The sequence below is a fragment of the Podarcis melisellensis genome, assembly GCF_964234715.1.
Source record: "Podarcis melisellensis genome assembly, chromosome: W".
In the NCBI taxonomy this organism is placed as follows: Eukaryota; Metazoa; Chordata; class Lepidosauria; order Squamata; family Lacertidae; genus Podarcis; species Podarcis melisellensis.
In genome coordinates this window covers 19372257-19385242 of record NC_138535.1, presented here as the reverse complement: position 1 = coordinate 19385242, position 12986 = coordinate 19372257, and positions in this window count along the sequence as shown.

The following is a 12986-nucleotide window of genomic DNA, read 5'->3' as shown; positions in this document are numbered from 1 at the left end:
AATTCAAAGGGTTGTGTGGTCTGCCTCTCTGACTTTGGATATGAGCATGTCACAACTTTCGCCTGTTTACATGCATTGCAATCTAAAAACTTGTCACAAACATTAAATTTGCACCCTTGTGTCAGCTCTGGTGCTTTCTGGAGATATCTCCAATTCAAATGGGCGAAGCGTCGGTGCCAAATATGTGAACAACCATGGTGAGGCGCTACATTCACACATTGGCCCTTCGCTTCTTCGGTGTCATCCTCTCCTGTGGAAAAAGGCACATTTACAGCAAACAAATTATCTTTAGACTGCACTGTGTACACGTGTTTCCCATCCTTGGAAAATTTACATTTGTCACCTGCAAAAGAAACATGAAAACCATCACTGAGTAGATCATGTACACTTAACAAACAGTTAGTTAAACCAGGCACTGCATAAGCTTTGACTTCATGCTTAAGAAAGGGACAGAAGAAAGAGCCTGTCTCCCTCAGCCTTTTTCTGCTTCCATCTGCAATTGTCACATATTTCTCAGTTTTTACTGTCCTGCAATTTCGCAAAAGACCAGGAGATGGCACTAACGTATTTGTGGCTCCTGAGTCGATTATTACAGTGAGAAAGTCTTGTTGTTTACATTCCTGGGTCGCCATGGCAACAATCTTCTCACTACCCCCCTCCTTGGGGCTTCTGCAGGTGTCCTCTCTGGTTGTCACGGCAACAGACTCCCCCCGGCAGGAAGACTTGCCCACGACCTTCACAGCTTCCGTAGATGCAACTCTCTCAGTTGCCTTGGTGACCGGACTTGTCTCGGCGTTCCCACACAACTCCACAGCTCTTATCTCTCCTTGCTGCAGGTGGCCGACCTTGGAGCCTTTAGCTCTTTTCAGCTTCCCAGGCTCACGACGTAAACAACTCTTAGCAGCTTTTGGAGAGAGAGGCGTCTCTGAGCTTTCACTACTCACTGCCCCCCCACTGCTCACGGGGCTCCCATGACATTTCCCTGCACCCCCTCTGGTGGATAAAGGGCCCCCAACACTTGGCCTCTCTCCTGGCTCCTCACACAGACATGTTGCAGCATCCACACAGCTCCCAGGTTCAGCAAAAGCACCAGCAGCATTGCCAGCACCAGCACCAGCAACAGTCCCTTCGCCCCCCTGTGGAGGCTCCCAGCTCCTCCCAGCTGTGTGTTGACTCTCAAGAATGTGACCGGCGCCATCTTGCCTCTCCCCTTCAGGTGCAGCCCCTTCTCGGCCCTTGCTTCCCACTCCCGCTCCACAAGCTTCTTGGAGTGCTAGCCAAGCGGCCTCTGGCCTTCCTGCACCCAGGACAACTGGCACCAAATGAGCATCCACATTTTCTGCCAAAAAGGCAAGCACACACTCCTCAACTCCACTTTGCTCTGTAGCCCTTTCAGCCTCTGCTTTCCCAACTGCCTTATGTGGGGGGTGAACTACGTCCCACAGCTGCTTCCCCACGAGCAACAGCTCTGCTTGAAAACTCCACTCCAGCCAATTTTGGCTACCCAGTTTCTGACATGGCAGCTTAAGCTCAAAGCCATGTTCTCGGGGCTGGGGCTGAGCCATGCTTCCCTTCTGTTGGCCTTTGCAAAAGTACTCACTCAGCAGCCAAACCGGGCACTCCAGAACGACGTGGCTCTCAGCTCCTTCTCCGTCAGCCTCCTCCGATCTGCCCTCTGCTTTCTTTGAAGCCTTCGCAGTTGATCAAGCTGACGTTCAGCCTTTTGAAGTCTTCCAAAGCCCTTTCTCACACGCTTCGCGTCGAACCCATAACCATTGTTAGGTAGATTTATTGCTTTATTGTTTGGCGTCCAGCCACGCTCCCCTGCCAGTCTCTGCAGGTCGTAAAGCAATTAGCAGATAGCAAAGTTGCACAGCGGTCGTGTGTTGGAAAGGGCAGTAAACAAGCCCAGGCGTTTCTTCTGTCTTAATATCTCTTTATTTGCTCAAAAGTAGCATATTTACAATTCATAAAAACTATCGGATTCAAGCTGCATTTTCTCTGCGTCCTTCTCTCTCAGCTTGCAGCGACGCAGACAAAGCTGCTTTCACTTTCCACTAATCTCACAGCATTCCAAGCTGCTGCCGTCACGTCCTGGCTTACTTCCCTTGTAAGCGCCTCCTCTCAGGCTTGAGGCACAGAAGGTTAACCCTTCAGTACACCCAACACTGTCCCCGCCCGGCTTCCTGCTTCGGACCTCACCCCGCTCCTTGTGAACTGTTTCCAGGCTAGTGACCCAGGACCGGACTTTGACTACGCCAACGGTAACCTTCCCCCCGGGACCAGCACAGGGACAGTATTTTAGAGTAACTAGCCCCTCACAAACGCTCTGACACACATTTTGAAAACGTATGTCCAGATGTTTGGTCCTGGCCTTGAATTGCGCCGTCTCAGCCAATTTGAGACACGGTTGATTGTCTTCGTGCACCACGACGGGAAGACAATGTTCCCAACAGAGTTCCTGGACCAAACACGCATAGAACTCCAGCTCTCTGCAAACCTCAGATAGCGCACTGAACTCAGCTTCAGTAGATGAAAGCGATATGAGACTTTGCTTCCGGGACCTCCACCCAACTACTGAGTTCCCAAACTTCACCACTAGGCCTGACACTGATTTGCGGTCCTCAAGCTTAGCCCAATCTGAATCCACCCAGGCGGTCAGCTTGACACCACCCTCAGCTGACATCTTGAGGCAAAAGTCTTTGGTATCTTGCAGGTAACGTAGCACCCGTTTAATACCATTCCAGGCCTGGACACTAGGGCTTGAAGCCTCTCTACTGAACAGATTGACAGAAAACGCTATGTCTGGTCTGCTCCACTGTGACAGATACAGCAGACTACCCAGAGCTGACTGAAAGAGTTCAGTATTTTCGAACACAATGCGTTCTACTTGCTGACATTCTTTCACGTATCCAACTTCCATGGGTGTTCTGCAACCTGCACACTCAGACATCCTGAACTTCTCAAGCAACTGTTCAATCTCACCTTTCTGGCTGAGCAAAAAGCTTCCATCTCTTGCTCTCGTGATCCCTACACCTAGATATGACTTGACATCTCCAAGCTGCTTGAGCTTGAACCGCTTTCCAAGCTCCTTAGCAAACTCCTCCACTTGTTTACCTGTCTGTGCCATGATCAAGATATCATCAACAAAAATCTGAGCAGCTTGCTGCATCTCACCTGAACCTTTAAGGTAAAGACAGCTGTCCACAACACTTCTCCTGAAACCTAGCTCTTCTAAGGCTTCATTCAGACACATGTTCCAATTTCTGGCAGATTGGTGTAATCCATAGATGGATTTGTGCAACCGCCACACGATGCCTGGCCCACTGACCTCAAACCCTGGAGGAGGAAGCATGTACAACTCCTCCTGGAGGTCTGAGTTCAGGTAGGCAACATCCACATCAAAATGGTTCACCTTCCAACCTCTCTGTGCAGCAACTGCTAAAAGCGTCCTCAAAGTCTCTGCTCTCGAGGTCGGCGAATAGACCCCCATGAAGTGGACACCCTTTTTCTGTGTGAATCCTCGGGCTACTAATCTAGCTTTATACTGGGGTTCTCCAGCTTCTGTGGGTTTAAGACGGTAAACCCACCTGCAATTCAAAGCCTGCTTGCCAGCCGGCAACTATGTGAGTGAGAACACACCAAGAGACTCCATTGAGTTCATCTCCTTCTGCATCGCCTCACGCCATTTGCTAGCTTCTTCCTGAGGGAACTTCTGAACATCCTCAAAGGATTCAGGTTCACATCTAGCCACACCTACCCAGACGCTAGTGGCTTCGTACCTTTCTGGTAGCTTTCCCTTGGTTGACCTTGCTGACCTTCTCAGCGTGAACTCTGGAACTGCGCCTGATTCACTTGGGCCAGCCACACCAACCCCTGTGTCAGAAACCTCCCCCTCTGACCTGCTGCACCTTTTAGGCCTCACAGCTGGGTCTGCTGGTGAGGATGGCTCACTCCTTGGCTCAGACTTGACAGAGACCTGTGGAGGGGTCTTGGGACTCCCTTTTGGAGAGGTTCGGAGCCTCTCCCTTGGAGATCCCGGTTCTGGACTCTGTGGCTGTGGACTGTGCACCTCAGCAACAGGTTCAGCTTCGTCCTCCTCCTCTTCCTCATCTGAGTCAAACAGAACATCCGGGTTCCCGTGAAGACGTTTCCACCCACTCTGCTCACAAAACTCAGCACTGCCGCTAATAAGCAGCTTAGACTGGTTGCCAGTAGGGTATGCGAAACGCCACGCCTTTGAGCCCGGCTCATAGCCTACAAAGATCATTTTTCTAGATCTTGGTTCGCCCTTTCTGTGAGTGGCCTTTGGAATGAGGACCCAAGCCTCACAGCCAAACACACGCAAGAAATCCACTTTGGGTTTCTTCCCATGCAGCAGAAATTAGGGCGTGTCTCCCACACTTGAATTGAACACCCTGTTCTGAACAAAGCATGCCGTCTTATAACTCTCGGCTCAAAAGCGCTGTGGCAGACCCGAGTCTGCCAGCATAGCATTTGCTGCTTTCTGTAGGGTGCGATGTTTTCTCTCCGCAACCCCGTTCTGTTGCGAAGTGTAGGGGTCAGTCAATCGATGACTGATACCTTTCTGCCTGGAGAAAGGTTGCAGCGCAGAACCTGTGAACTCCGCCCCCCGATCAGATTGAAAGGAAACCACCCTGGCGGAGAAACGCAGCTCCACCGCTGTGATCCAATCCCTGATCAGTGCAGCCGCCTCCCACTTGTGTTTAAGTGTAAACAGCCAGGTGTGTTTCGAAAAATCATCAATCAGAACCAAAACATGTTTTGATCCACTTAAAGAAGCTACCTGCATCGGCCCACATAAATCTGCATGAACCAGCTCGAAGGGTTTGCTGGTCCTCCTTTCTGACCTGGGATATGTGCATGTTGTAATCTTTGATTGCTTACAAGCTTGACAATCTAAGTATTTATCACATGCCTTGAACCCACATCCAATTGTGTTCTCTGCGGCTTTCTTAACATATGACCACCCTGCATGTCCAAACCTGCGATGCCACAAATGTAAAAAATCATGGTGTGGTGGTACATTTGCACACTGCACTTGTGCTTCTTCAGGGGACTCTGCAACAGTAGCATCAGTGACAGGCATCTGCACCAGAAAGAGCCTGTCCTTCCCCTCAACACTGTGGAGCTTCTTCCCATCCCTGTAGAAATAACACATATTGTTAGTAAACACCACATCAAAACCATCGGTAATAAGAGCTGATATACTTAAAAGAGAATGAGCAAGCTCGGGGAACACAAAAGCTTGCACCTCGTGATCTCTAAAGGGACAGTATAAAAAACCAGTCTCAGTTAACTGTCTCTTAGAGCCATCTGCCATCGTGACAAAACGTCCAGTTTTAACTGTCTTGCAATTTTTCAGGAGCCCACCAGATGGCACTAGGTTGTGAGTCGCTCCTGTATCAACAACAAGAGATAAAGTGGCTCTCTGGCTGTTTTCCAAGGTTGCCATGGCGACGCTCACACCCATACCGGGGCCTCTGCCAGTGTCAGTGTCCTTCGTGGGTGCCATGGTTGCAAGGCTCCTGCTGGTGTTCTGACGCTTCGCCGTCTGAGAACCGTCGCTTATCTGCCTTAGCAGGTGGCTAACGTTACATTCCAGAGCCTCTGCAGAACAATGCCCTTCGCTGTTGGGCTTCGCCTCAGAGCACAAACAACTCTTGGAGACTTTGGATTTCCCAGAGCTCTTGGATCGGCCTGCACCCCCACTCCTGGGTGCCGAGCTGCCTGAGGAACGGACTGCAACTGCCTTCCTCTTCCCAGCTCTCAGCCTCTCTCCCAGACCATCACACAGACGTGTTGAAGCATAGAAACAGCTTCCCGGAACAGTCCCAGCCCTCTCTGGGCTTGGTGCTCTCTCTGGGCATCCTCTAGCCCCCTCTGGTCTGGCTCCCACTGCAGCCTGACATGCCGTCTTCAGTGCCTGCCACGCGACCCAGGGCTTCTTCCCTTGCAGCTTTGGCAACAGCCAAGCATCAACGCTGGCCCTTAAAATGGCTAGCACCCTTTGCTCTCTTTCCAGAGCATCAGCCACGTCTGCTTCACAATCTTCCACTGTGCCTGCAGACTTCTCAACCTCTGCAGCTGCAGCACTGGGCTGGGCAAGGACTGGATCGGCCTGTGTACATTCCCATAGCTGCTTTTCTGCCAGCCAGTAGTACATGCGCTTTGACCAGGCTTCCCAATTGGCCCCATTCAGTCTTTCACCGGGGTAGCTCTCATGGCCTTGCTGTTGTTGAGCAGCCATCTTCCTCCCCCAGGGGCTTAAGCGTACTCACGCGTTGCCAGCTAGCTGGTCCTCCGAAGCAGCCTCCTCTTGGCTCCGCTCTCCACCAGCATCTCCCACTGCCCTTCCTGGCAGGAGCTCAAAGCAACTCAAAGCTGGCAGCCTTCTTCCCTCCTCACACTTGGCAGGAAACACGGAAGACCCATAACCTGTGGCAATTAAATCCTGCCGTCCAGTCAGCGCTTCCCTGCGTAGTTCTGCTTGAGGCTGACCTGGGCAGGAAAACAGAGTTGCAGCTGTCCTGCCTGTTAGGATATTTCCGTTCCACCTTAAAAGGGAGCAGGCATGTGAGTCACAGAGTCTGCGTATTTCCTGTTCTCAGGATGTTTATGTTTGCTATTGCTTTCGTTTTCTCTCTCTCTGCGCCAGAACACGCTAGTAGGCAGTCACGTTTGTTCTTTGTTCTGACCAACGCTGAATAAACATTCTAAATGATACCCTCCTGAGTGCAACTTTTGCTGTGTGTGAATTCTGCTGACAGAGTGTGCACCAGCCCAAGAATGTGGCAAGCTATTTCTTAGGCTTCGGGTCGCTAATTGCTGATACTGTATCTACGGGAGGTCGATGGATCGTCCGGCAGCCGGCTTGGGGGCTCAGATGGACTTTATCTCCCTGGCAGTATCCCAACATTGCCATCCGTGTGAGATAGAGGGATAAATCAAGTCCAGAGACAGTTCGTTGCTATCTCTAAAAGTGTTTATTTACACAGCAATAAATCCATCAGAACTTTCCGGCATCTCTCCGTGCTAAAAGCACACGCAGTCTCTCTGCTGCTTCTTTCAGTCTAAAGTGAAAGCAACTCTCACAGACAAAGACGGACAAAGCCTGCGACGTACGGCCCTGCGTCAGGCCCCTCCCCAGATACAGGACACCAAGGAGTTTTAACCCTGTAAACCCCAAACTCCACAAAACCTTTACAATGCAGAACACCTCTATCCCATGTTTTGCTCACTCACTAATCCATCTACTCTTCCCCCTCCCACCTCTGAGCCGATGACAGTTCCCTGACACCACCAAACCAAATGCTTTATATATATCCAATGACATGAGAGTGAGAGGCAAATCTTCATTTTTCGCTAAATACACCATACCCATCATCTTGCTGACTGCCTCCACCAAATACTTCTGGGGGCATAAACCCAAATTGCTCTTTCCCCACCAATTGTACGATACTTTTTTTAGCCTTATTGCCATAACTTTAGCAAATATTCTATAATCCATATTAGTAATAGATATTGGCCTATACAAATCCGGCAGGGTTTGATCTTTCCCTGGTTTGGGAATCAATACCAAACTTGACTCCAACCAGGTTGGTGGGGTTGAAGCTCCATTCAAAATTCTTTGGTACAGTACAGTCATATGTGGCACCAATATATCCTTATAATGCTTATAGAACACCACATTGAACCCATCCGGTCCTGGTGCCGATTGCACATTCATAGAGTCGATTGCTGATCTAACTTCCTCCTCTGATATATCCTTATCCAATTCCCTTCTATTTTCTTCATTTAATTCTGGGAGTTCCAATCCTTCACAAAATTGATCCACCTCTTCGTCCTTAATTCCTTTATTTGCATACAATCTATTCTAGAAACCTAAAAAGGTCTCCAATATCTTCTTAGGGTCTGTTTCCAATTCCCCTTTATTATCTCTAATAGCTCTAATATTTTTCCTTACCTGATAATTCTTAATTTTATTTGCCAATATTTTCCCTCCTTTCCCTTCAAATTCATAATATTTTTGTTTACTGTACCATATCTTTAATGTAGTTCTATTTATATCTAGAACTTTCAACTCTTCTCTCTTTTGGTCTAATTTTTCCTTATCCTTTTGCTTAGACATCCTAAATTTCTCCTCCAGTATCCTGATCTCCTCTTCTACTTGCCTAATGTTTCCCTTTTTTTAACATTGACAAGTTCTGAATACATTCTCCCCTAATGACTGCTTTCATTGCTTCCCATTTTGTTGTTAATGGGGTATTTGGGTCTTTATTTTCCTCAAAATACCTCTCTAACGCTATTTTAATTTTATCCTTACACCGCTCATCAGCTACTGACCAAGGGTTAAACCTCCAAGAATAGGACCCCTTCACCCATTCCCTAGCCTCTTGCGATATTAAGATACCATCCAGTCTTGAGAATGTTGCATATGGGCTAGAATAAAATGAATATGAGTGATCCTTGGGGAACAACTCCATCCATAGTTCCAATAATCCAAACTTTCCACATAGTTTTTTAAACTTCACACCTTTTCCCTTTTTGGAACTATTTCCCCCTTGCAAATCAACATTAAAGTCCCCCACACAGAGAGACACTACTTTTGAATGAGGTGAGAATTTCTCAAGCTTCTGTAAACACTTATAAAGAAAATCCATCTGATGCTTGTTAGGAAGATAAATCGACACTAATGCCACCAGCACTCCCTCCAAGCAACCTTGGACAAAAACAAACCTTCCATTCTTATCTCTTAACACCTTATTCTCAACAAAATCAACCTTGGATTTAATTACTATTCCCACCCCTCTACTTTTCAAAGTTCCAGAAGCCATCAATTTTTTCCCTTTCCCAAAACCAGGAAAATTAACCTCCCTCTCCCCCCATTATATGTTTCTTGCAAAAAAAAAAAAGCCTTCAGTTCTTGAATATACTTCCCAATCCTCACTCGTTTCACCTGTTTACCTAAACCTCTTACATTAAGAGCTGTACACATAACATTCACATTCTTTATAATGTCTTTCCCAACCATCTCATTTCTCCTTTTTCCTCCTTTTGTACCATTCCCGCCTGGAGATAAACCCAACCCCACCCTCCCTCCCAGCTAACCCTATTTTGCCGCCTCAGCTCATCGGGTTTAGCTGCCTTGTTTTCTCCGTCTGTTTTTCTGTGCTTTGCTTAAGGGGGCTTTGTCCTTTCTTTACTTTGTGGGATTCATTCACCTTTTGGAGCTTGTTTTGCAGGGCGAGCCGTTGGGGACACGCCTTCCTTGCCTGAAAGCGTGTTTAAGGCTCCGCTCAGGTGCTCCCTCCTCCGGCGCATGGACAGGCTGCTAGCAGAGGCTGCATTCAAAAAACAAGCCGCAGCCACTGGAAGCACGGGGGGGCCGAGAGCTGTGTTGCTGGAAGCCGCTGGCTGCCTTGAGCCAAAGAGTGGCTGAGAGCAGAATACAGGCGTCCTTTCGCCCACCCGTTGGAGTTTGAAACAGCATGGTTGGCGAGCTGCATTAGCTCTCGCCAAAGGTTTGCCTTCTTTAGGGCTCACCAGTTGTGGGAGGGGAATACACATGGCAGTAGCTGTTGTTTTCCGGTACCAGGCTTAAGCTGGGGGGGGGGGCAGGACTTGTTTCAGGATCAGCCTATCATCATCAGCTAGCTGGGCAAGGTGCCTGGAGCTTTAAAAAGTATATAAGTCGTTTGGGCTCTTGGTTTTAAGGCTCCTTTTAATGGTCCAATCTTTAACCCCCCACCCCCATTATTCCCTGCCTCCGCGGCTGCGCACAACGGCCCATTGCATTTATTAAGGAAACAGTGTACATTGCCCTGGTTATGGCTGCTGTCGCCATTTTGCTAGGACCACGTGGTGAAGCCGCGGCGGCCATTTTAGGTGTGGGCACGTTTGCTGGCATGCTTCCCTGAATGGGGGGGTTTGCAAAGTTAATCAATAATTGAATGGGGGCTTTGCAAATGGCTGCCATCGCCATCTTGCTAGGACCACGTGACGAAGCCGCCGCAGCCATTTTAGGTGTGGGCACGTTTGCTGGCATGCTTCCCTGAATGGGGGGGTTTGCAAAGTTAATCAATAATTTATCTGTTGCGCAAGTTATTTGGGTATTAATCGAAGATCATCTGTTCAAATTGGCAATTTGGTTAAGGATTAGTATTCACAGCAATTTATTACGTTTTGAAAGCAAAGGAACTTAACTTGCCCAGGTGTGAGAAATTTAAGCGTTCTGTAATTGGGATTATAAACTGCTTTGGAGCTGCAATTTATAAAGGCGCTTGGTGGGAATTGGTAGTACGGAAAGGCAGGAAACACAGGGTTAAGTTAATAATACTTGCCGCAACTTACAATAATTTAAATTATAAAAAACATATTATGCCTACAGGTTGGAATTTTATAGTGCATGTGACTTGAATTGGTGGTACGTAAAGGCAGGAAGCACGGGGGTTAAGTTAACAATATTGGCAGCAAGTTACAATAAGTTAATTAATAAAGAACATATTGTGCCTACGTAGTGGAATTTTATAGTGCATGTGATTGGAGTAAAAGTGCTTTGTAGTGTTACCGGAAAAATACGAGGGCTCCCTTGGACAAAACAAAGACACCAACCAGGATAACTTGGAGCAAAACAGCAGCCTGTAGGCTTGGCCTTTATTGAACTGTTGCAACAGGGTGTTCCCCTCACTTGCAGGAGAGAGGAAAGACCCAGAAGAATAGTGTGCAAGGTCTTATAAAAACTTTTGAAATTCCCCTCCTCTAGGTCAAGCCCACCCCCAGAAACATCATGCATACATTACAGAAAGGAGGGGTTGAGGGAGGAGTTGTGGTGGTAACATCATGCATACATTACAGAAAGGAGGGGTTGGGGGAGGAGTTGTTGGTAACCTGAGTGTCTTGTCACCTGGCTGGTTCCTCCTCCCCCCCCCATGAGTCACTTCCAGGAGACAAAGGGGAGTTTGCAGTTTCCTGCCCCCAGAGGGAAGATCTGATCATTGCCCTTTGTTTCAGTCCATGCTGAATCCACTCCCATATGCAAGTTCTTTGTGATCTTGATTATCTTCTGTCTGGGATCATCAGGGTTGGCATAACAACTGGGCAGGGCTCCTGTGGATGTGCTGAGATGGTGAAGGGATTATGGCTGACCAGAACCAAGCCACCCCCTTTTGATAGTCCTTGTCATATGGAATAAAATAAAAATGGAACAGTGCAAATCCCATGTATGGTTGATTTTTCTATGAATTTATAACAGAAGTGTGGCGTATGTAGTGTGTGAGTGTGAGTGTGTGTGAAGTTTGTACAAACTGGATGATGGAGGGGGGGTTTCCTGCTACAGTTCCCCCCTTCGGAGATAAGATTGCAAAGGTGGCTACTTTACAATCCTTTTCTCCGCACAATTTAAGGTGGTAAATATTAACCTACTATTCTCCGTCCCAGATGCGTGTGTCCATGTGAACCTGAAAGGGACTTGGATGTCACGATTCTCAAGGATATTTGCATAGAAATATAACAGTGTAACAGTGCACATAGTTAGACATGAAATTAATATTTTGTTGCTCAGTTACTTGTGGTATTCTAGCACCTTGGAAGAAATATTTTTCTCAATAGTGGTCTATGCTTTGCATTTAGCAGGAAAGTCCACTAATGACTGAAAGATGCAGTTTGCGACTTCCGGAGGCGGCGCGAACGGCAATGGCTGCCAGCTCCTGAACGGGAGAGGGTAGCTCCGTCGAAACGGGTCGCCCGCTACGGCGAAGCGGGGACCCATCCAGAAAAACCACAGGCAGCAGAAGCCTGTGGTCCTGAGACCCGGCGGGCGCCAAAAGCAGCCCCTAAAACGACGAAGGGACCCCGTAAGGGGCTCCGGACCGCGGAGGGGGTAGCGGCGCTGTGGGTCGTTTCGCGATCAACGGAGCGAAGCCGCGTCGCTGTTGCCGGTGAGCGCTGACCTTTCTTCTTGAAACTGCTAACTTTGGAAAGCAACAACCCGTGAGTAATTTGGACAATATACTTTTAAAGCCTCTAAAAATTGTGAATTTGGCTGAAAGCGGAGTGGCGAAAAACAGGAAGTCCGTCTTCCGCTGACACTGAACTTGAAAGTAAAGAGCAGGAGGAGTGGAGACAAAGAGTAATGTTTTGCATTGACTGATCTGGCACCTATTTAAACTGTTGTTCCTGGCTGATTTAAAGACTTTAAGTGGCTGATTTTTGGACCTTCATTGAGACAAGGATACCTGTCTTCTGTTGATCTATTGGATTACAAATAAAAGTAAGAAACCCAGGTACTGGAGCTGCTTGAGTAACTGAGCAGTCAGTCTGCAGGCTTTGGATACTTTGAATCTGAACTTTGGAACATACTGAGTTTGAATTTGTTACTTTGAAACACTTGCTGTCTAAGCACTTTTGGAAACAATGTTTGGCTTTAAGTTTTAACTCTGCTAAAATTTATCTTTGTGAAGATCTTTGGAGATCAATTCAGACTTACTAATTTTAATTGGATTGGACTTCCTCCCCAAAGACATCCTAAGCTCCACCTAGAGGATTTTTGGATTTACAGCAGTGACTTTGTTTTACTTTCTCTTTCCCGGCCTCCTGTTTGAGTGTTACCATCTGGGCTCTTACTTTCTCATGGGAACAATTCAGTTTGACCTTGGTTTTTAGATAACTTTGGAATGAGTGGAACAAGAAAAAGGGGAAGAACCAGACAAACAACGTTAACTTTACCGACAGTCTCACAGCGTAGATCATCTGTGCCTGCTTTGCCTACTACTTTGCCTCCTGAGGCAGAAGCGGCTTCCCTGCTACAATCAGGGGAGGGAGAAACTGAGGAATTACAACTGGAAGATATGGCCTCAGGAGCAAGTGGCACTGTTTTGGAGAAAATTTTCGAAAAATTGGAGGCTCTGGACAGAAAGGTTGACCAGCAATCAGCTAAAATTGACTTAAACACAGAAAGTTTAAAT